At 32.9% G+C, this 27182-nt stretch overlaps 1 protein-coding gene and 1 long non-coding RNA gene across 2 annotated transcripts in view; one reads left to right on the top strand and one right to left on the bottom strand.

Annotated features, from left to right (window-relative positions):
- Window positions 1-201: 201 nt before the first annotated feature.
- On the bottom strand, window positions 202-25698 carry LOC149055675 (uncharacterized). The gene is made up of 3 exons (XR_016191734.1): window positions 25483-25698; window positions 1084-1250; window positions 202-510 (listed from the first exon to the last, which is right to left on the bottom strand). It is a non-coding gene; the product is annotated as an uncharacterized LOC149055675 (long non-coding RNA).
- The window catches only part of LOC149055674 (uncharacterized), a 43983-nt gene continuing 29128 nt past the window's right edge, over window positions 12328-27182 (top strand). Inside the window, exon 1 of the mRNA XM_089227646.1 lies at window positions 12328-12861. The gene's annotated coding sequence lies outside the window, so the exon portion shown is untranslated. The remainder of the gene's footprint in view (window positions 12862-27182) is intronic.

Raw genomic sequence — 27182 nt, 5'->3', positions numbered from 1 at the left:
CTGGCAATCTGGTTTTTTTTTAAAAACTGAATCTTGCAGTCTTTTAATTTTTGTATGTCTTAAATTAAGCTTTTATTCTCTGATTTTATACAAAAATATCTTAATAAAGAGCACGACTAAAACGTTTATTTAATTTATCCTTTTAAAATTCATTTGCATGAAGACATAATATTTAGTTCACGGATTTGGTTAGTTGTTTTTTTTTGTTCATTGCTTGTTTCATTAGTCGAGATAAATAATAAGAATTAAGAAAAAAAAACATAAATACAGAATAGTGATTAGTGATTAGTACTTAGTAGATATTATAATATCACATAATATTATGGTATTACAATAATTAATATTGAATATTATTTGTTTGACCGATAACATAGTTATAAATTATCTTATAATTTTATGTTCGTGGTAACGATATGCCACGCGCCTCCTAGATATTAGCTGATTGATTGTTCCGTGTTCAAATTCCAAGGACACATATCGAAACATGTAGACTCGTAGTGGCTATAAGGCCTGCTTATAAGGAACATAATAACAATAATTATTAAATTTTCAAACATTTTAATCGAGTGAAACATTTTTTAACGACAATTGTAGAACAAAAACGAAGACATACCGTCTTGAACTCTAAGCGGAGAATACAACTTTTTGTAGCCATGATGGTCAAAAAACAATTTTATTAATAATAATAAAATTGTAGAAATTAATATTCGTATATAAGTATTTGTTTTCGTTTTTCAAATAATTTTAAAAAGTAGTGAAGATTTCAAATTTTGACGTCCAAAAGTACCTACCTATTAGAATCGATTCGATCCCCCGTAAAGTTGAGGATCAGAGCATTATTATACTAGAGAAAATGTCTTCAGATACAGGAAAAAAACAAACAATCATTGAAAATCGATTGGTTTCAATTGAAGCTTAGTATTCAATAACCACATTCATCACTCCGATCAGAATCTAATAAATGACGTACTAAGGTACCAAAATTTAGTGGACATTGAGGGCCAGGGTGGCCGACCCCAAATAGTTGGGAGAGAAGGCGAAGGAAAAGAAGAAGAAGGCACCTAAATTAAAAGCTGTGCCCACCTATTTAAGACGGAAGACAGTGCTGCAAAAGACGGCTGCAATGATAATATACCTATTCTCGGGTCTCGGTCAAATTCACTATAACATTGTATTATTTGATCATAATATATGTAACAGGAATGACGCGAAAACATGACGTTGAACTGGTGTTGAACTTGTTGTTTTTCCTAAAAAAAAAAAAAAAAAACATCAGGTATTGTGGTATTGTGGTATACGATTTATGGTATTTTATATTACACAGGTAGTAAACGATAAAATGTAACGAACAACAAACCTCGTCGTCATCGTCGGCGTTTGCGCCATAATATTAATATAGGTATTGTATTTTACTATTTTTTTCTAAAATTAATACTCTTCTGATATGACGTCATAAATACATTTCGCTGCTGTTTTTTTCACGTTCATTCCGCGTTCCGTCGGAAAGAAATATCTGCAGCAGCTATACAATAATATATGATACACTAATAAACGTGTAGTGTTTCCCAACAATCATCATTACCTAGTTGATAATGTGACAGTGTCGGCGAGCGCGGCGCCGGGAAAAACGAAAAAGAAAAAAAAGAAGCTATTCAACCATTATTAGTTACGCGCACAATAGCGTGTACATTATATTGATATTAACATAGTACTATTATGTTTATTATAATATATTTGGTAGGCGGATATATAGCGTATAAAAAAATGCCATCATTATTTCACTTTACTTGTTTTCGGCCGATTCGTAAATTATGATCTGGTCCGATGTCCGGTGATGATGCGTTCGGCCGTGATGTGAGGCACAACTCCGTGTAGGTATACAATAACGGCTTATATCGTATATTATTATTATTGTTTGTGTATCCACAGCACTTTAGTACAATGTACAGAGATCTCAATTGCCATAGTACTGCGCAATGTTTCCTGCGAGTGCGCTTATTTAAAGCTTTAAGTGTGTCCTTATATCGTACGCACAATTATTTTTCTTTTAAATAACAATTTTAGCTTCAATAACATTATAAACGAAGACTTATCGCGTTTCCAAACCAAATCGTATAATGTAGCCGCGTGTAGTATGAACGCAAGAATTGAAATATATATATAAACTGCTCATTCGATACATATACGAATTCCCAAAAAAGTATTCAGTTGCAGCAAATGAAATAAAAAATGTATGTTTTAGTTAAAAAAAAAATGTTATTTTATATTGAATTCAAATTATATCAAAAAAATATCTTCAAAAACGAGAATTTTTTTTTATATGTACTAAATGTTTACCCGGCATGTTCTGCGGTGACATAACAATAGTGTACCCAACAAAACAAAACAAACATTACTGCGGAGATGAAAGGGGTGACGTTATTTTTAGATATCGCGTCATTCAATTCCAATATATTGTTATGGCATACCTAATACGCGTTACTTAGATTTGAAAAACAGTAGGTTTTCTGATACTAAATAATATGCTGAAAATCTAAATATAGATCACACCAATTAAACAAAATAATATCCCATAGAAAATTTGCAATCCTGTGTTCACAATTAAATTATTAATACAATATCATATTATAATATAGTATACATAGCCGTGACTGCGGAAAGACTAAATTTATATCGCTTATCAAAAAAGTATTACTTACACATAATATTATGCGATGTAGGTATGCGTATATAATATATAATACACTCGCGACTTATTCCTTCCGCATTCCACGGAATATTTTATCTAAAACCTATGTTATATACGTTTGACACAGAAATACGTTATATGTATAATAACTGTGCACCTATACATAAAGCTGCAGTAGTGCAGTTACCTATACATATTTTGGATTGACCGGAAATTGATAATTGTAACGAGCCGACGACACGTTTACGCGACGATTATTAATCGCCGGCACCGAGTTACCCGACGATTTTTTACGATTTACCTAGTCGTGTTTCGAATTCGAAAAGTTGGTAAAAACAAAATGTTTTAGTGGCCGTCTTCGAAAAAAACTTGGAAACCCACACAAAAAAAAAGTCGTCATTTAATGACCGGCGGCAGGAGTGCAGGACCATACGCTATTATACAAAATGTACACAGCCGGTCTGCTGCAGACGATCACCGTCATGCATCAATAACGCATTGTATTGTTCATTATATTATATCATATGAATTTATGATGATAATATTAATATCGCGTTGGAAGTATTATGGGTCGTACGCCCATTTTCTGAAACCGAATAAACTACTGTACGCTTAAAAAAAAAAAAAAAAATTTATTATATTTGTAACGATACGTATAGCGATAATATCTGCACACGGCACACGCACGCACACACATACACACTAAAACGCATATATACTGGTCGACCTACGAAATGCAATAATATTATATTCAAAGTGCGACATGTTACGATATCATAATAATAATAATATAATTACGTGCTCTTGACCGTCGAGGTCGTCGCCGAGTTGTAAAAATATACAGTATAACAGTATAGGTACTTGTAGCACTTATATCTGTATTAGCGATACGAATTTGTAACATATGTTATATATATATAATATAATGTATACATTTCGTAGGCATATATTGTCAAATTGGGCATTTCACTGAATTCCTAGACAAATAGTCACAGAATTTAATTTTTATGCAATTCAACTAAAATGCCTATTCATTGCCAATTCGTCGGCCCTTTGATCAACAATTATACAAAATATACAGCACAAATGTAAGTAAATTTTTTTAGTTATAACATTATAAATAACGTTTTTTGAAGCCCTGTAATCCCTTATACATAACACAATATATTAAACTACACGGTGTACATAATGAATCATAAAATATATGAATAATATGATTGGGCATAGGGTGTTTAGGCCCATAAAAATTCACAGAACGAACCTTGGCACGACCGACGCGCACACCAATGAGTACAGTAAGTAGATATGTGACAAAAATAATTTTATATACCTACCTATATTATAGGTATACAGATGCAAAGATGCAGTGATCATTCATCGAAGAATATTAAGAGAATTTGAATTACAAATTTACAACGTAGCAGGATATTCACTAAATTTCTCTTGTAACGATAACCTTATTTTGTTGTTGATCAAAAACGAATAATCCTAGAAATTTGAAATTTACCCTGCGACATAGGCCATTGGGTTACAAGGGTTATTATTTGCATCAACATAATATTTATATATCAATATGTTTAAATTTTGTTTTGTAGTTCTGCATTTGTGATGAACTTGAAAGTGGCTGAGTGCGCTGATCTGTTGTGTAACTGTTAATATAGGAATAGATTTATGTAGGAAATTAATTGTTGATATTACAATATCTACAACGAAATCCGTGATAATTAATTAATATTATATACTTTGCATCTAAACAATAATAATTTTTTGTAACATTCACTTTTGTTCTAATGTTATATAAATAAAAATAAATGTTCTGTTGTTTAATAGAAATGAAATGTTAATTGTAAGTATTAAAATATTAATATAGGTACATATTATATATATTTTATTTGAAGATCTGTAAAAAGTTAAATTTATATGTATTGACTCTATTTAACTCATCCACCCGAAGGTACAAACCTTGTTTTTTGGGTAGTGTTTTAATAATTTTGCTGTATTTTTTACTTGTAAATTTCAATGACGTAATATGTTATTATTATAGTATTATGTATAAACTATATCGCATATAAAATTTATATTATATACTGTGTTGGCTAGTAGGTAACTTGTATAGTTGTATCTAAATAAACATATATGTAAATTTAATGTGTAATATATCAATACCTACCACCAATATTGTGCTGGCTATAAATATTATTATTATTATTATTATTATTATAATAACCTGGTTAGTGTATTATTTTATTGTTGACGACGATTGTTCCTATACACTGTTTAAATGTTTAATCGAATCTAATAAGTTTATTTATATTGTAATATTTCGACAGTGAATTTTATTCTTTAACTTTATTTTTATTTTTTATATTTTTGTATAGTGTTTAAAGTAAAGAAATGCAATGTATTCAATTAATCGATTTGTTCTGCTCGACTTAGAATAGCTGCCAACAAAGTAACGCAAAGTTTCAAGAGTGAATTGATATTCTGTCAACCTAAAAGCTGTGGCTGCAGGTCGTACATTTAGTATAGTTTAAGTTATTAGTGTTATTACCTATATTCTGTTTCATTTACGTTAATATTACTTTACATAGTTGAAATTAGTGATATTTCTAGAATGAGATATTTATAATATTTTTGTAGAATGATAGGTGAACTAAGGAAGCTCGAAACCAAAATTTTAGTTAAATAATTTACTAGCGGGAGGTTATATTATGTTAAAAAAATTATGAGATTATAAATTCATATCAAAATCTTATTTCAAAAAGTGGCTAAAACTACCAATGGTTATCATAGTAAATATTAAAACTTATGCTTATGAAACAGTGCATTTCGTTATTCATATTTTTGTCATATCTGCTTCTAAAAATCCAATAATAATAGTGCTCATAAAATATATAATAACTAGCTAGCTATATATCTTCTTATTGTACTCTTTGTAAAGAAATTACACTTCAAAAAATTGACTAAATATAATTACTCATGCTTTTTATGGCATAAATTAATATTTAAATGATTTCGTCTTGTGGATGTAACGTCACTAATCGTATAAAAGATTATTTTTATTTTGGTATAACTGTTCATTGAAACAATTGAAGTCCAAAAATGTAAATATGTACACACGAGTAAAATTTTACAAGTATAATATGCAATGTTCATAACAATCATAAGTTATAACTATAATTTAATCTATCTATTATTATAATAATACAATATTTAATAAAACTGCGTATTAAAAAGCAGTAAGTAATAAATATACAATATACATAAAACATAAAATAAATAATGCTAACTAGAATTATTACTGAATACTCAAATGGTGGAAACTTGAAATAGTATACTGATGTATAAAATAACTAAATAAGACTATATGAGGACTGTTTATGAAAAAAATATTTTAAACACTTTTCAGACAGAATTACAACGTTTAAAAAAATTAATTTACAATGTAAAAATGTAGATACGTCTAAATAAATATATAAAAATGCATAAACCTAGTACGAAATTAATATCTTCTAAAAAAATGTATAAATAGTATGTACAAGTCATTTTTTGTTGAATTTAGAAACATAAGTAAAGTAAAACAAAAGTTATACCACATACTCCAACTTAAAACAGTCGAAAGTCTATAAAAAACGAATAGTTACAATATTTTACAGGAGTGTACGACTCAAAATTTAATATAAATTAAGAACTGTATAAGATATAATATCATTATAATGATTAATTTTCTAATTTAATGCCTGATATGAATCTCGTCACGATTTGAAAATAATTTGATAATAACTTATTTGAAAATAAAAATCGCGAGAATTAAACCCCTGCATACCGAAATGAACTATACAGCCGACTCGGATGCAAAAAGAGCAATAGGAGAGATTCCCACTAAATGACAAGAAAAGAAAAATATTTATTATATTATTGTGTCAAGTATTGGTAAAACTGTTACTTGATGAACAACAAACATGGGGTGGTTTTTCCATGTCTTTCCATCGATCCCAGTCAGACATTGAACACTATATTGTGCGGAGATCGCTGCGTAACAAGTAAGACGAAGCTGAATATTATTACCGTCAGACATCGGTTTGGCTACGTTGGCCACCATCGCGGATAATTATTCTGGCATTCTGATTGCGTCAACAATCAACCGTAGTTTAGGAATCTACATGACCCGATGATCAACGACGTATCAGACCGGACATCCACAGAACGGTATCCGATCGCTGTCCAATTGGAGAGAGTGAGTAGTGTACGCCATTGTAAACCGGGTACATAACTATGAAGAAGCCGGTTATGCGTTGCGTGGTGCACCACCGGGTTATCCGTGTGGGCACCAATGCACACCGTGTTATACAGTGGTGATTGCGTTACACAACGGAGCGCACCGTCCCGCATGTGTAACTCAGTTGCACCGATCCTCCCGCCCAACTCGGAGTCCATCAGTACCATCGCCGCTTGGCGTTAATTCGGTTGGCGATTCGTCACTAACGTCTTTCCACCGAACGGTATCTGGTCGGTTCCCAGTAGAAGCGATGACATATCGTGCACACCGTTGTATACCGGCCGTTGCATATTATGGTGTACCCACGGATAAACATCGCGTGTGGCACCACCAGCTATACACCGTGTGGGCGCTATTATGTACACCGCGTTCTACAGAGGTAACCAGGATATACAAAGCGGTGAACCGTCTTGGTGTATACCTGGGTAGCACGATTATACCGCTCTTTTGTCAGTCGATCAGTACCATCGCCGCTTGGCGTTAATTCGGTTGGTGATTCGTCAAAAACGTCTTTTCACCGAATGGTATCCGATCGCTGTCCAATTGGAGAGAGTGAGTAGTGTACGCCATTGTAAACCGGGTACATAACTATGAAGAAGCCGGTTATGCGTTGCGTGGTGCACCACCGAGTTATCCGTGTGGGCACCAATGCACACCGTGTTATACAGTGGTGATTGCGTTACACAACGGGGCGCACCGTCCCGCATGTGTAACTCAGTTGCACCGATCCTCCCGCCCAACTCGGAGTCCATCAGTACCATCGCCGCTTGGCGTTAATTCGGTTGGCGATTCGTCACTAACGTCTTTCCACCGAACGGTATCTGGTCGGTTCCCAGTAGAAGCAATGACATATCGTGCACACCGTTGTATACCGGCCGTTGCATATTATGGTGTACCCACGGATAAACATCGCGTGTGGCACCACCAGCTATACACCGTGTGGGCGCTATTATGTACACCGCGTTCTACAGAGGTAACCAGGATATACAAAGCGGTGAACCGTCTTGGTATATACCTGGGTAGCACGATTATACCGCTCTTTTGCGACTCGATCGGTACCGTCACCTCTTGGTGATAATTCGATTGGCTGTCCGTCTGAAACGTTGTCGTACGAGTCAATAGACTCCTGACACGTGTTGTTTAGACGTCATAATTACAGTTTAAGCCGCGGTGGTGGACAACGTCGCCTGGACCGTGGCTGTTGTACTAATTATAGTCCGCTTCGTCTTAGGTTCACTGAAAAGACTGGATTTTCATTTCAAATCAATGATTAACTACGTGACATTTGGCGAAGTAAGAAACGCAACCTGAAGGCACCAGCTGTAGGTATGTAAACATTAATTAGTTATTCTAATTAGTATTCTTATAGTACTTTATACATATCATAATATGTCCATATTATATTGTAAATATGTATGAAAAGGTCAAGGCGTATCATGGTAAATATTTATATATTATAAGTACACGTACCTACTTTACAAAATGCTTTTTTAATCATTTAACGTAATACACTTATTATTTCGAAAAGCTTTAACTTTTATAAAAGATTTATTTTTCGGAAATGTTGAAATTCAATGAAATCTACAAATAATTAATATTTTTTATATATGATATACATGAATCAACTCTAGATTTTTAAATGGTAACACTTGTATTTATTACCAACAAATCGTTAGACTTTTATTTTAAGATTTTCCGTTTTTGTAATTTAATTCAATATATTTTGAGATGTAACCATTTCGAAATACGATATAGTAGGAACTTTTTGTGCTGTTTTTCATTTGTTCCTATTAATTTTTGTCCAACCATACACATGCACTTATAAGTTATTACATTACACATAACGTCTTATCGGTGATAATGAACTTATAATTGTGGACTTACTTGCGGACGTTAATTGTGGATCTTCCCACTCTCGTGGGAATTATTTTATACTACGGACTATTTTATAACGAACCCGGGGCCTCGAGCTCCTTCTCGAGGAAAATTTCAGGAGAACGATTCCAGTAGGCAGGAGCATCTCAACTCCAACACGAATGTCCTTTAGATATATAGTATAAGTGTTAATAATCAATAAACGCCTGTGGACCAAATAGAGAGTGCGGTTGGGCAGCGACGACTTCACTAGAATACCGAGGCGTAAATCAAGTATTGATAGTCCGACGTGATTATTCACGTTACTTCTTAGAATTAATATCGCGATGTAGAAAGCAACGGAAAACTACTACATTAAATTCCCTAGTTAAAATCATGTTAGCAAATAATTAAGATAAAAACATTACTAATCACGGATGTCGGGACCCCAGATTTGGCAGTGGAAGTAGAAGTGGCACTTCCTCGGTCCTCAACCAGTGAAATCCCTACAATAACAGCAATATTAGTAAGGATAAAGACAGATCCTTAATAAGGATATTAACAAAGCACTAAGCGGATTCATACCGATATCGGATAGAATATCAATAGTACAATTAAAAGCAATTCCAAATAGGATAAATATCATAGCAGTTTACGCTCCAACTGCTTAGACTGACTAAGAGTTAATAGAAGATTTTTACGAAGACCTAAATTAAAGCACTTATATATACTAAAGATAGGGACACTGTTCTAATCATGAGGGACTTTAATGCCAAAATTGGTGAAAGTAAAATTCCACGTGTAGTCGGACAGTTTGTGTTAGGAGTAAGAAATGACCGTGGAGAAAGACTGTTTCAGTTGTATATAGAAAAGAAACTGACAGTAATGAATACTTGTTTTAAACTCCCCAAAAGACGATTATACACTTGGAAATCTCCTGCTGACACAAAAATGCATGTGGTACGGAATCAAATAGATTACATTTTAATTAACAACAGATATAAAAATGCAATCCAAACGATCAAAACATACCCAGGCACTAAGCAGGCTCGGATGCAAAGGGAGTCATGGGAGCGATGCCCGCTAAATGTCAAGAAAAGAAAAAGTTTTACTATATTAATGTGTATTGGTAAAAATGTTTAGAAAAAAACTGTTATTTTTAATGTATATAAAAATAATAATAAATAAATCCATTGTTTTGCGGATCATTGAATTGTCCTATTTAGAATTTGGTAATCTCAAATGGCGTCAAACTACGACATGACAAATAGCGTTCAACTCATATCGTAATTGCCCGCATTTATATGCTTGCCGTTAGATATATTTTTATTTAGTATTATTCATTTTATTATGTGCAACTATACCTACATGAACTATTGAGTTTTATGCAAGTTATTATGCATTATTTGAAATTAGTTAATTATATAGTTGAAAAACTTGAATAATTCTAGAGAAGCCAAATCCCTGGCAAAAGATATGTGTCAGTCAATTTATTGTTCCACTTTATAGTCTCTCTCATAGGGCTTAGCTACACACTTCAACTAAGTAAATGTTGTAAAAATTAAAAAAGTCTATTAAATTACATGAAGAAGCCAATAAAATAAAGGATACTTAGATGCACGACCTACTTATTACGTATATCACAATTCCGAGGAAAATTTTCTGCTCGGTTAACAGACATTGATAAATCGTCCGAGAGAATGGCTAAAAGTCAGAAACATTATTTGAAAATTTTAAGGAACCAGACGTTTTCCGCGCACATAAGATCAACAATCAAGAAAGGCACCGTTGTCCGTGAAATGTTGTACCCAGTGCTAAACCGTTACAGCCCCGTATCCACTATTACAAAAAAAAGTATCATACCGCAAGTGTAGGTCAAACCTTTTCTGTCTTAGGCAGTTGAGATGGAGACATGAAGACCACTAATATCGGAAGTAAGCTGGCACAAACTTGAAACCGTTCAAAATATTGGTGTCCGCACAATCTCTTCATTGCCATTATTTGTATCAAACCAGGAAATTATCTCCTCAACACGTACTTCCATCCTAAAATAATCAGTAATACACAACACAATAAAAATCTTTTCTGTCGAAACTCTTGCTTCATACCATAGATCACATTAAATGGAATTGTTCTTATAAAATATATCAAACGTGATATCCACTATGACCTTTACGTAAATATAGTCATTGACATATTATATTTGAAAACCAACATTAAATTAGATGATACATTGTAAATTATTTAACACGCTATCATTTAATAGTACATTAATTCAAGATCTAAATTTTGGAAATTTAAGGTACACTTAAAAAGACAATATTTTCAAATGTCTGTCTGTTGTCTGTACTACTAAACTATTAACACGTGACAATACCAAATTGATGTACAAAAGACATGGTGTGGTTTTCCATGTTTTTCCATCGATCCCAGTCAGACATTGAACACTATATTGTGCGGAGATCGCTGCGTAACAAGTAAGACGAAGCTGAATATTATTACCGTCAGACATCGGTTTGGCTACGTTGGCCACCATCGCGGATAATTATTCTGGCATTCTGATTGCGTCAACAATCAACCGTAGTTTAGGAATCTACATGACCCGATGATCAACGACGTATCAGACCGGACATCCACAGAACGGTATCCGATCGCTGTCCAATTGGAGAGAGTGAGTAGTGTACGCCATTGTAAACCGGGTACATAACTATGAAGAAGCCGGTTATGCGTTGCGTGGTGCACCACCGGGTTATCCGTGTGGGCACCAATGCACACCGTGTTATACAGTGGTGATTGCGTTACACAACGGGGCGCACCGTCCCGCATGTGTAACTCAGTTGCACCGATCCTCCCGCCCAACTCGGAGTCCATCAGTACCATCGCCGCTTGGCGTTAATTCGGTTGGCGATTCGTCACTAACGTCTTTCCACCGAACGGTATCTGGTCGGTTCCCAGTAGAAGCGATGACATATCGTGCACACCGTTGTATACCGGCCGTTGCATATTATGGTGTACCCACGGATAAACATCGCGTGTGGCACCACCAGCTATACACCGTGTGGGCGCTATTATGTACACCGCGTTCTACAGAGGTAACCAGGATATACAAAGCGGTGAACCGTCTTGGTGTATACCTGGGTAGCACGATTATACCGCTCTTTTGTCAGTCGATCAGTACCATCGCCGCTTGGCGTTAATTCGGTTGGTGATTCGTCAAAAACGTCTTTTCACCGAATGGTATCCGATCGCTGTCCAATTGGAGAGAGTGAGTAGTGTACGCCATTGTAAACCGGGTACATAACTATGAAGAAGCCGGTTATGCGTTGCGTGGTGCACCACCGAGTTATCCGTGTGGGCACCAATGCACACCGTGTTATACAGTGGTGATTGCGTTACACAACGGGGCGCACCGTCCCGCATGTGTAACTCAGTTGCACCGATCCTCCCGCCCAACTCGGAGTCCATCAGTACCATCGCCGCTTGGCGTTAATTCGGTTGGCGATTCGTCACTAACGTCTTTCCACCGAACGGTATCTGGTCGGTTCCCAGTAGAAGCAATGACATATCGTGCACACCGTTGTATACCGGCCGTTGCATATTATGGTGTACCCACGGATAAACATCGCGTGTGGCACCACCAGCTATACACCGTGTGGGCGCTATTATGTACACCGCGTTCTACAGAGGTAACCAGGATATACAAAGCGGTGAACCGTCTTGGTATATACCTGGGTAGCACGATTATACCGCTCTTTTGCGACTCGATCGGTACCGTCACCTCTTGGTGATAATTCGATTGGCTGTCCGTCTGAAACGTTGTCGTACGAGTCAATAGACTCCTGACACGTGTTGTTTAGACGTCATAATTACAGTTTAAGCCGCGGTGGTGGACAACGTCGCCTGGACCGTGGCTGTTGTACTAATTATAGTCCGCTTCGTCTTAGGTTCACTGAAAAGACTGGATTTTCATTTCAAATCAATGATTAACTACGTGACATTTGGCGAAGTAAGAAACGCAACCTGAAGGCACCAGCTGTAGGTATGTAAACATTAATTAGTTATTCTAATTAGTATTCTTATAGTACTTTATACATATCATAATATGTCCATATTATATTGTAAATATGTATGAAAAGGTCAAGGCGTATCATGGTAAATATTTATATATTATAAGTACACGTACCTACTTTACAAAATGCTTTTTTAATCATTTAACGTAATACACTTATTATTTCGAAAAGCTTTAACTTTTATAAAAGATTTATTTTTCGGAAATGTTGAAATTCAATGAAATCTACAAATAATTAATATTTTTTATACATGATATACATGAATCAACTCAAAATTTTTTAATGGTAACACTTGTATTTATTACCAACAAATCGTTAGACTTTTATTTTAAGATTTTCCGTTTTTGTAATTTAATAGGATAAAGACAGATCCTTAATAAGGATATTAACAAAGCACTAAGCGGATTCTTACCGATATCGGATAGAATATCAATAGTACAATTAAAAGCAATTCCAAATAGGATAAATATCATAGCAGTTTACGCTCCAACTGCTTAGAGTGACTAAGAGTTAATAGAAGATTTCTTCAAGGACATAAAATACATTTATGATTTCTACTATTTCTAGATCTTTAATTCATAATTATTATATTTTGTTATGCTTTATTCTAATTTACTAGAACTAGTATTTATTTATTTTTTTTTTTTGAACTATCATGACGTTTAATATAAGGTATTTAAAATTATATTATATTATTATTATTTATTATTATTATTATTATTATTATTATTATTATTAGATTAAACTATGTAGGAAATTAATATAATATGTGTGATAATATTAAATAGGTACTTATATAAAATTAAGATTTTTTATATATATAAATATATATATATATATAGATATATATATATAAAACGGTTGACTAAATGGCCGATGATAATTAATATGGGCACTACCTGCTTTTAGAGTCTGCGCACGCCTATGAATATTAATATTTAAATACATAATTTAAAATAATTTATAATTTAATAACTATGAGTGTAAATGTTTGAAGTAAGCAGTCATTCATTAAAGACACTCGTAGATTAACTTAAAATTTTAATATTATATGATAATTAGTAACGGGTCATTTATTGACTTTAAATTATTGACAGGAAAGACAGTCTAGGATATATTATAATATTCAAATATTGTCATAGGTATATTCTATTTTGAAACAAATTTTTTATTTTTCAATCATGGTTAATAAATTCTTCCAAAAACATTGCATGTAGTTATCATAATTCATAATACCTTGTATCAGGGGTCGGCAAGTAATTTCTGTTGGTGTCCGGAAGATTAAATTAATAAATAAATGAAGTCCAGTGAAAAAACTGTTTGCCAAGTCTTTATATTTTTATAATATAATAATATGAAGAAAAAATTTTAAGACATGTCAACGATCCTAAGGCTTTCTGCGTTCTACGGTCCGTATTCGGACCGCGGTCCTCTGGTTGCCGACCGTTGCCTTATATTATCATAGATGTTCATATACCTTGTATGAGGATAAATCGTTATCGTTACGCGATTTCATATAAATTTAAAACTCAAACTCTCAAAACATTTTTCCTATTATGGCGTTTCCAATTTTCTCTATATTTATTTGAAGCAAAACTTATGAAAAACTTAGTGTTGAATTTTTTAATCTTAGATATAATTACAAACAATTTTATGAATTTTGAACTACAAAATAATTTGCAAATATTCATGGTTTTGACGAATTTTTGTCAATATATGAACTTCAAATGCTAATAAAAAAAAATTGCGCATATGTATTCTTATAACTTTTTAATCACTATAAGAATAACTTATGAGGAACTTTGCATTAAATGTTCAAGTATTTTGATTGGGCCAAAAAATTGTATCGATACTTCAAAATATATTATTCAGAAAAATTGAAAATTTCAACTGTCTATAAATATCTCAAAAAAATTCAAAATATTTTGAAAATTAAATCATGTAAATAAAAATCTAAATAATCTAAATAACTGGTAAAATGTTCAATATTATTTCGCTATTATAGTTATTTTTTAATATTATAATAAAACATAATATTATATACTTCTCCATATGAAATAAATAATAAAAATCTTAAGTCATACATATTATTTATTATACTTACTTGATTAAGTAAGTATAATTATTTTTATATTACATAATTAAAAAAGAAGATAATCTATATTGATATGTAAATTAATTAAATTAACTGATAACCTTGACAATATTGTAGTTACTTATACTATAGGTACATATCATATTGCGGTGCTGCAGTCGAGAGTGTATAATGTTGGTTATATACTTATGCAGATAAGTACAGGCATACACGTGGGCAGGCTTTTAAACCATTGGTGCCTATATATTATCATTGGCGCCTATTCAAGTCGGACAAATAATAAAAACCAAACATTTTTATTATTTTAAAAATTTAACTGTAAGTCTATTTTTTATTAATTTTATATTGCTATTTTGTATATAAAAAATTATATTAGGTATGATAATGTAAAATACGTAGGTATATTAAATATATTTCACATTACAATGTGTTCATGGGTACGAGTATAAAAAATGAATAAAAAAGTTAAATTATAATTAAAAATGTTTGTAAATTCTTAGTCATTACTTATTATAGTACATGTGTTTGGTGGCATTTGCCGGAACATTTAACATTATTTGAACAAAATGTTTAATTTTTATTATTTGTCTGACTTGAAATAAGCATTTAGTTAAATTGTATAGGTAACTATTCTTTGACTATTTGCCTATAGGCATTAAGTAAAATGCCTGATTTTACCTTATACGCATAAGCAGGGCCATTTATTGGTTTGCAGGTGGCCTTTTTTTAGTAGGACCAAAAAATGTTGAATGTTAAACAACTAATCATCAAAAACTTATTTCATATGATTATGACGCACTTTATTGATAAGACGGTCATAATACGCGTTATAGCTTACTACTTCAAGTTGTAGTTTTAATTTTTCGGGGACCTTATCTGGTTGGGGGCCCTGGAATCGTGTCTCACGTGCCCATAATAGGATAAAAACGGAAATGTGTATAAAGAAAAAAGGGTTGGTACGGCATGGCTGATCGTCTGGTTGGGTTACAGACAATAACCGGTAGGTTTTATACATCATCAGGGGTTTGGAGAGAGGCCATCGCAATAAAGGTAACCACAAACCCTCATCACAGAAGAGGCAGGACCAACCGGAGGGTTCGTAATAATCCTCATTAATAGTTATAAAATCATAGATATAATGTATGTATATGTATAGGTACTATCTGGCATTTGCAATGACTTTGTTAGAATTCCATATTATAGGAAACTGTGAGTAAAGATCAGTGATAATATATTAATCTATATGTGCCTTTTAATTTAGAGCTAAACATAATTTTTACATTCGTACAACCTTTTATATACTTGTGAAATTCGCACACATGGTAAGCGTGCACATACAATTCTATTAATTAATTTTATCATATTTACTTCAGTATTATAGAAAAGAATTATCAGTTATATTGTGAAATCCCATCATTATACGCATCACAATGTCAACGATGATCACGCATGATTTCTACTATAATTTATGGTATCAGTGATTTAATTTTTTTTCGCTACACAAATTATATATAATATAATAGAATAATAATATATTATGTTAGTGGTGTGAGGAAATGCCACTATACGTTAGACTGCTGCAGTGGGACGATGGATAATATCATATACGCGTTCGATGCGGAGGTGCTCCAAAATAGTATAACATATACATGTTCGGAAGGACAAATCTACTAGAAAGTTTCACAATGTGATCATTGTGAGTCGCTATAATATAATAATATCATGTCCTTATGGGAACACAAACAGAAACGGCTAGGTACCGCAATATTATATTGACATTCATAATTCATTTCCAAAGGAATAATGAATAATAAACCATTACCAAAATATGGAAAACAATTTTATTTATACACGTCTTGTCAGCAATATGTCAATATGCGAAGATTAACTGCAGAAAAAAAAATTGCAAAAATGTATACAAATATCTATAATTTATATAGCTTTTATTAGAAATCACGTGGCATTAAATTTTTTTTTTTTATCGTCTTTCCTATATCAAGTTAATGATATTAAAAGTAATAATAAATCACTGAATATTTTTTTTATCATTATAGGTACCTCATTTTTTTTTTCAATAATTTTTATTACAGTTTCTCGTATAATTCAATTACAACCATTAAATAACGTAATACAATATATAGAATAATAAATTTGGCAACGTCGCGTTTATTTTCACACGCTCAATCGGGTCAAAATCATGTTCTTATTGATGTGCCCGCACTGCGTGCAATCTTATATACCAAAAAAAAAAAGGGGGTATACAACGGGCACTCAATCGTACACACCCGACTTTTAACACAATATTTATGTAGCAGCAGTTATCACCCTCTTGATAATAATTCGTTAACAGCATGATATATACGTAACTTACTGCAGCTGAAAAGCGAAAAACCGTATCAATTATAAACCACGACACACGTATACAATATGTAGGTGGTACCTATACACAGACAATATATTATAATAATATAATATGCGCACGACGATGACGCATATGTATATTGTCACCTACATTATTATTATTATTAACTATAAACAATTATTATTATATAAATATTATGTTGTAATGATGTATGATAATGTTATATACTTAGCGGCTATAGTGAATTGGTGACGTCGTATTATAATCAACGGTAGGTACACCGAAACGGCGGCAGTTTATAATATTATATACGCGATTGAATAACGCCCGCGTGCAGTCTTCTGCGGCCTGTCCATTATGTGTATATATATAGTACCACTACACTCACCCGCTCGTTGGGTCTCACTCCGCCACACTCATTGTACGGCTCTCTGCAGGCCGTCCCGTCACTCTATCTTTAACTCTCTCTCTGTCTCGCTCTTATGGCGGCTCACAGACGACGACTCGGTTTAAACATATATAATATTGTTTAGGAGAGAAAAAAAGTGAACGGGCGCCGGGCAGGTGGGAGTCACTGTTTAATAAACGGCGGCGCGCATGATGTGTGCATTCATCTCTTTTTTCTCGTTTCTCGTTTTTTTCTCTTCTTTTTATTCTTTTCCTACCCTCTCTCTACAAAGCATATCCGACGTATATTATACATATATAGCTACACATATAGTGTATTTTATACATGCACACGCACACACACGACACAGCACACACCTATAGGTACATAAATATATATGTTTAAGTATGCGCGTATAAAACGTGTACCTATTATATATATATATATATACTGACGAACGGCTGAAAATTACGATATTTCATTTTGTTGAACCGATAACGGACTGACTTTTAGCGCACCAGCTCTATACAATATAATACATATACATTTAACGACAGAATAATACTCGGTTACCAATATACAGAAAACTTCAGATTCCCCCGCGAGAATATCGATCCAGTCATCGCATCGCCATCGGTACCTAATTAAAAAACATAATTTTTATTTTATTATTGTAATCTCAGGTAGTTACGTCGTGTAATAGCTACATTGCTACAATACATATTATTATACCAAATACCTATGAAAATGACCAGAGGACATACTACGCTTCGATTTTCTACATAAATACAGTCAACGATGTTTATGTTATTACACGAATTACTCATTCGTTTTGGATTTCCATAAAACGATTTTCTTCAACCGTCACAGTTCGTTGTACTCGCTTCTTGGCGTGATGTCATTACATAGATATTGTTTAGGTACTAAAAAACATATTATGTTAAAATATGTATCGTCTGACAAAATTCCTATAGGATTTGTACTGGACGGATTTTTAATATATATACGACCCGCTTCTGAATATTTCAAAAACTTAGGTATATTTAATGCGTATAAAAATTCAATATGGTTTCATTTGTGGATATTTAAATTGAAAAAACAAATACTATCACTCAAATCGTATCATATTTTAAAATCTAGTAAACTTATTTACGAATTTAATATTTAAATCCCTTTTCGAGATAAATGTCTAATAACCAAAGTCTTGAAATGTTGCCAGTCAATGAGGTATATAAACACCACCTTTTTTATAATGATCACATTCCTCTCTCAGTAACAATGTTGATTCAGGATGGCAGAATGTAATTCAAGTAATTGATGCCTTCAATTCGATTTTCAATACAATAATGTCGACCGGTGCAGGTTGCAAGGAAAAGTGCGGTACTCACATTAAGTAGAACAATACGCTTTTTTATCGTCGGTGAGAATAATTATCAATTATTACTTACTACTAATATTTTATATTATCCCTCGAAGGAAAATGATACCTGCATCAGTGTGCAGATGAGGTGACTGCAGCGTATTATATTATTATACTCTCACGAAAAACGTTCCTGTTCACAATACAGCCATATAACGTGCTTACTATATTTTTTATTTCCGAAACATGTCATAGAATAATTGTGAGAAAAATTATGTCCCATTCGTTTCGGTGCTACGAAAACTTACAATCTTAATATTATACGTACAAAAGCATAATCTGTTATAAATGCAAAAACAAAAACATCAAAGTTCCCGCTATTCGGAACTCCCGGATTGTGTGTCATTACTCATTTCTGTGTGTTATATTTTTTTTTTCACTCATATTCTTAGGTTTCCAATAAACATATACCCATAGTTTCTGCAGAGTATTATACTCGTTATTCTTGTTGCACTATAATATGGTCCAAATACGACGATTACAGTGTATATAGAGTGTTATTATTGTAATTATAGTAGATATCTACATTTATATGCATTGCTGAATAAACTCACGGCGAAATAAGATTATACTGAAGTAAAAGTAACGACGAGAATGATATGGACAAGGACAAACGAGCAAGGATGCAGTTCAATTGGATTTTTCTGTTTGGTGTTTTTTAACTCGATTTTTTTTCCTATGAAAACTTAGTCGTTCGACTATATTTATATATTACACGCGACCTAGTCTGAATAAATCGCACTACAACACTATAATTTCTATCGTCAAAGCGTCGTATGAAAAACGCATTACTCATTATACTCGTTTATTATTTTTAGGTATTAATGAAGTAAAAAAAAAGACTATCGATGAGGTATTCTCAATCGCATAATATAAACGCTTGTAGACAGAGACGGTTGAATTGAATCAAATATTTCGGTATGCCGAATAAGTGAATATAGTATACAAGTAGATACGTGCAGGTCTAATTAAAACCAAAAATAAACTTATAGGTATAGTTGGTTTATTGGTAGCTGGTAACTGGTATATCGATAATGATCTAGCGGACATTATTAGATTGATCATGCTTATCCGAATTATAATTTATATGTATGTATGGTAAGTTATAGGTAGGTACAAATAATAGTATATACGCTTATATATATAGTTTGTATACATTTACGTTTGAAATAATAATAATGTGTAACAGTGGCTTGGCGTGGCGCCGGTGATTGCAATCAATCGCAAAACGCGATCTAAAAGTAAGCACCAACCAGTGCTACTATATAGTTCCTTAGTGATGGGATCTAAGATCATATATAGTGGAAAATCGTGTCCGAAAACCAACTGTAACCTCATCACAGAAACATACCTGTCACTAAAACGCTACAAAAACAGCTTATATGTGGCCGTATAATTGTCGGGCTTAAGTTCAGAAAAAAAAAGTTTAAAAATATTAAAAATAATTACAATTATAATATTTAACTGTATTTATATATCATAGTATCGCTATTGAAAAATAAAAGATTATAATGATGCCTCTTGTCTGTTACCTATTGTGTTTTATGGATTCGTTTTTCCGTGTTACGCGGGCACGCGATTTTTCGAAACGGACCGCCTACATAGATTCACAAGCTGCACTCTATACCTACGCATATAGCTTTTGGCTTTTACCGTTTCGTAAAAAAAAAAACAAAATAAATAGAAAGCGTATGCGTGTATAACTCGAATCATTAAATGATAATAAAGTCGAGACTATGTGCGGCCGAATGTTCGACAGTGGATATTGCGTTTTGAACTGGAAACTCTCCGCCGCGTTTTTATATGATAATTTTTCAATTTCTTTCGACGAAATTTCCGATAAGATATTATTGTATTGAAAGAATAATAGAAGGAATATAAAAACAGTAGGTACCTATACATGCATATATATATTTATACTTTTACAATAAATATATAAACGAGCGGAAAAAAAAGTCTGAAATACGAAATAAAAGCTTTTAAAATCAAATAACAAAAACTCAATATTGTGCTCGAATCGTGAAAGACCCCTTCCGTTCCCGAGGAAACAAAAACAAAATGGTTTCCTTCCTACGATTAAAATGTCCGCGTGCAATATTTCCATATTTTCGTAATCCGATATAGTGACATCATTATTATGTGTATGTATATGTGTATTACTATAGCTATCGCACAGGTAAGGAAAGTGCAATAAAAAAATAAGTATATTTAGGTACCTATGTCATGCATATGCATATTGTGTATTTCATGTATATTACTGTCTCTTCTGTATATATTTGTATTATCGTATTTAAATATATTTATTGGGAGAAGTGCGCTGCGTTTAATATTTAATATTATAATACTGTTATACTGTTATATATTTTAAGTTATTCGGGAATCGACATATACATAGGTTAGGTTAGAAAATATCAATAATACAAAGTTGCGAAATTTGGTCGGTGATTTATAGGTATTAGCCATTACATATACATAGATACCTTTGTATGATGCGATCTGCATTATAATTTGAATCAAATATGATTGATGCACACACTTTGAGGCATGTATATTTTTACCATCAATCTGCAGCCCACGAATTGTCGATAACTGCAGTTATATCTGCATGCAGACAAATTACACAATAAGTCACCTCGTATGTGTTTCGCTAGCTTCAAAAGAGTGTATACACATACACGGTAGGCAAAATATAATAAATATTGGATTGGTATCGCAGAGGAATATAGAGAATATAATATATACAGTTGGCGAATGTCTTTCCGTCATACAATTTTCGTAATTATTGGAAATACAGAAGAAGTGTCGCGTCTATTCGCTTATCATGAATAAAAATAAAAAATAACTTAAGACAGATGATAATATTGCTACGTTGATAATCCTGCATTTCTTTCAAAATCTCCACGAACTCGTTTCTACCGATCAATTTGAAGTCCACCACTGAATGGCACTGATTTATAAAGCGGTACATTTTTATATAATAACATCTTAGTCTGTGATTTTTCCATCTAGTTTTTATGGAAAAATAGAGATCAATGTTGGCCATCATTGAGAATTTGAGATATATTTGAATTCAAATGTTGAAAAAATTGTGTCATTAATTTATGTGATGTAAATCAACGAGGAATAAAACAAATTATTGGTCACGAATAGAATGTCAATACCATATGACACATCTATACCTAAGTGAATTTAAAACATATTTCTAAAATTATGACTAACAACCAGTCACTTGTCTAACTGCAGCTGCAGCTATGGCAATTAAAATGATGTTAAACCTATAGGTGAGATGGTGAGAAAACGTTATTACGAGTATAACGTTCAAATCTGTTTATAGTTGGGTATTGTTATAATTTGTTGATGCCGTTAACACAAAAATGATAAAGCATTGGTAGGTACACAAAGTATAATTAATTTTAATATAAACCAATTTAATGTATAAAGAAATATATAAAGGAAATAAAGGTAAATAAAAGTATATAGGGGGGGGGGGGGGTGTAGTGGACGGGCGGATTAGGCGTCGGTTGCGACGCGCACCGTCACAGGTTCGAATCCCGGTCATGGGCGACATCGCTTTCCGCCTTTCCGGCCCGTTCATGCTGTCTGGAAAGAGAGACCGCAGCCCACCACCCGTGCATGGCAAAAACCTACGGGTGCCCATTCGAAATTCTGCCAAAAATATCCACGAGTACCAAAACCAACAGTTCCACAGGCTAGTGGCCCTTGTTGTCGAAATCTCAACACCCCCATCCCAGACAAAAAAAAAAAAAAAAAAAAAAATAGATAGCATAATATTTTATCCAGTTTTCTCAAACCAATTAATGTCGTATAAAAAATTAAAACAAAACGAAAGAACGCGAAAATATAATACACAACGCTTTGCAGCGAACAAACAATTACTTCATTTCGCCACGATATTTATTAGTATAGTCCCGTAATCTTCTGCCCTATCGCGCTTATATATAAACTTTCACTTAACGGTTAACCCCTCTGAACCCACCCACCAACAAAGAATATTTATCATTGACTTTGTTCACCTCCTGCAGCCAGTCCCATTCCGGCCCACCACTTACCGTCTCGCCAACTAGTCCGCCCGCCGCACCTATTTATTATTCACCATATTTTAACCCTCGTGACGTTATACTACGGTCCTATAATATATGTGCCCGTAAACGGGCGAGTGAGGCGTGTGTGTGCGTGTACGTACACCTATATGTATGTTTAACGACGTTGTCATCCGATTCGTAAAACATATTTTCGTCCATACAATATTATAGAAATCCTGTTTTTATCTTTTTATCACATCACCAAATCAACACGTACCTATAGGTACACTATACACGGTCAACACCTGTATACCTCCAAATGTGTGTTGTAATTATTATTTTATTATTTTTTTTTTCGAGGGTTTTAGATCCTGTTTCACCGAATATATAATTATCGGTATATAATGAACGAACGATTAAATAAAATTATATCGGAGAGACAGAACAAAAATAGTTCGAAAAGACCGTCTCGATAATAAAATGTCACAGCTGATGGTGGGGGCGTGGTCTGTGCATGTTTTCGGATTCGACGGGAAAGAATATTCGATCAATCACATCGCTTCCGTTGCAATGCCATTGGGCGCCAAATCACGGAACAATACCAAAACGAATTCATTCGATAATCATTCGGTCCGTCGACACGATTTGCGAATGATAGACACTCATGTGTTTATGCACGCCAAATGACTGAAATTGAGTTTCTGAATTTGAAATTTTGTGTGCGATATTATATTCGGCACGCTGTTTTATTAGGTGTATATAGCATTAATTACTGTTCAATATTCATGATGATTAGATGAAAAAAAAATAATAATAATTTGGTTAAATCGAATCCCCATTGGGCCTTACAACTCATCACAACGTTCAAATAAATGAAATTTACGAATAGTCATCAAGTTATTAACCAGTCCAAAGAGAAGTTAGATCACTTCATTTATGTGCCATATAGCATGATCACCAAAATCGTTGATAATAAATATTCATATGATAATGTCTTGTTGTTTTATCTTATATACATTTTTTTCTCTGTAGGTACCTACATAAATATCAGCACCTGCCACGCTGCAGGCGTTGAGATAAATTTAGACATAGGCATACCATGTTTTTGGTATGTAATTAATCAATTTCCAGCTGCTACTATTTGCCACCACTTGGAAAGAATCATACATTAAAATAATTAATAAACATCATAACAATTTACGACTATGTATTATATTACCTTTATAATATTATGTAAAAATATTTATTTTATTACTGATAAAGTTATAACCTATTTAAAACCTCGACCCTTGTTTCTCTACTGGTATCATTCTGAAATTCAAAAACGACTTGAATATAAAATTTATAATCAGTGTATTTCTTTTAAATTCAAATCGTGGCATTTAGTTATTAATTTATTTATTAATTAATATATACCTACTATAATAATAATCGTTATTCGATCAACAAAACATGTTTTAAAATACTTTAAGCAAATAGTTGAAAATTGTATTTTATTAATAAGTTTTTTTATCTCCCAAAAATTGACGAGACAATTTAAGCCATTGCACATGTATCTAAGCAACGGGTTTCTATAGTGTTGAATAAATATCTACACTTAACTCAAAATATAACAGATATATTAAAATTTTAATATTATAATGTTTGAAAACCTATTAAATTCGTTTAGGTTTAACATATTATGATTTTATTTTAATACTACAATATATTGTATAGCAACATAAAAATTAAAATTGCCGTGAAGGTCAATTATTTCTATACACATTATATACTTAAAATGTACATACACAGTAAGACAATATTATTACTCGATTAAATTTGTTTTAAATATTCTCATTCTAATTTAAAAACCGGGAAATCGATAATATTAATTTACGCATTATTATTGCGATGCACCTGATATCAAACGTTACGCATGCCTATAAAATTTATGGATTAAATTACAAGGTTATTATTCTTAATAAAAATCGTATTGTTCAAATAATACGTATTGTCTACATTTAGGTATATTAAAGAACTTGTCCTGACTGACTGATTCATCATCACCTAGCCGGAACCGCTGAAGCTATGAATACCTAAGAAATATGGTCAGTAATTTCGTATATTATAAAGATCTAATAATAATATATACAATCATAGAATGAATATTATTTTATCAAATATTATTATATCTAAAAAATATTATTGTACGAATTATGTGTGTGTGTTGGGGGAGGGGGGCTATTAAAAATAAAAGAAATCTTTGGTCTCGACAAAATCGTAATAATAAAATATACACATACCTATCTCGATAAATTATAATTAATCTCGTCGCGTTGTGTTGTTGATGAAAACAAATTTTCTTAGATAAAAATAACGACAAAACGAAACAATGTAGCGGTTGAGTGGTGTGCGTGTATGTTTTCTGTTTTATGCGTGCTGTATGTACATAAATCGATGTGTATCGACCAAAGCGACCGTGATCCGTTGCTGGGTCCGAGCCAATTTCCCGACGACGACGGCGACGACGACTGAATGCGTTTCATCCCCGTTTAATTGAGCGTTATTTTTGTGGCTCTTTATCACTCTGCGTTGGTGCGGTTCGCGATAAAACACTTGACACCGACTACGACATTTTCATTGCGATGTAAAAAACCCTCGTACAGCTGCAGGTTGGGCGTGCGCGTATGAAAAAAACACTTATCGCATGTGACACCAATAAAATTCACGTCTGCGAGATTATTTTTTTGTGCTACACGAAGGCCGATAAACCAATTATATCTCTTACGATTCTATTCGTTTTTAAAATTTCCCAAACAGTACCTAATTATAGTAGGTACCTATATATTATTGATAAAGATACGTCTAAAAAATTGTGTTTATAAAACTAGTCAAGTGTATTAAAAACGTTGAATTATTTTTTCGAAAAATTAGAATTTTAAAGGTTAGTTTTATTTTTTAAAGATTTTAATTCTATATTATAATTATTATAAGTGGTTGATTCGTCTGTGTATGTAATCCTCATAATAATGTTTATATTTCTTGACAAAGCACAATAACATATATGTTTTAGAATTCTATTCATTCTTCTTTGGCCAGTTATTATACTACATATTATTATATAGTATAGTGGACAAAAGAGCGGATGACAGGGATGTGCACCTGATAGTATCTGGAATCGCTGCAAATCAAATAAAACGCATTACATCCATATTATATAATATATAGCTGGTACCTATACAAATACACTTTACTCGAAATTTGGTGTCGAACGTATTGTATAGTGTTCAAACAGATCACGATTGACCGCGTATATGTAGGTCAACAAAATTGTGTCCTACTTGGGTACGTCATATATCCACGATCAACCCGGGACAATTTTCAAACTAGGACAACGTTTTCCAGAAAATAATCTTACACCATCCACCGCCGACAGTTTGTTAACGTAAAGATCGTAACATTGTATTATATATATATATATAGTGCAGCTGCGGCGTTCGTCTAAGCATTTGAAATTTGGGTTACACCGAATTGTATTGCACACAATATTATTATGTCGGTATCGTTGTCACGACAACGGTAAGCAAATTCAATCGCAAAATTTGCCACACGCATTCACGTAACACTATATATACAGCGATCGCATAATTTTTACTCCAATAGTCCAAACGGAAATGATATCATTACTATTTTATTTTTCGAATCATTATGACACTGTACAGGAGTGTACAGTACTGGAGTGTATATGCGATGGTAATTATTCGGTCGCGCATGCGTGTATATAATATACGAAATTAGGCTAATTTCATAGTATTATAAATTATATAACTTATAGACGGTATATGCACTCAATATTGTTTTTTTTTTTTTTTTATCGCGGCGACACGACTAGGTCATTGTGATACAAGTATTATTTACAATAATACACAGAGAATTTGATTTCAATTGTATTTTACTAAATTTGTGTATTTATTTGAAACGTTTTAGATTCTGAGTGGAGCTT

Source organism: Diuraphis noxia, unplaced genomic scaffold (genome assembly GCF_037042655.1).
Source record: "Diuraphis noxia isolate RWA-SAM2 unplaced genomic scaffold, SU_Dnox_SAM2 contig0004, whole genome shotgun sequence".
Taxonomy (NCBI): Eukaryota; Metazoa; Arthropoda; class Insecta; order Hemiptera; family Aphididae; genus Diuraphis; species Diuraphis noxia.
This window is presented reverse-complemented; position numbering and strand designations above follow the sequence as displayed.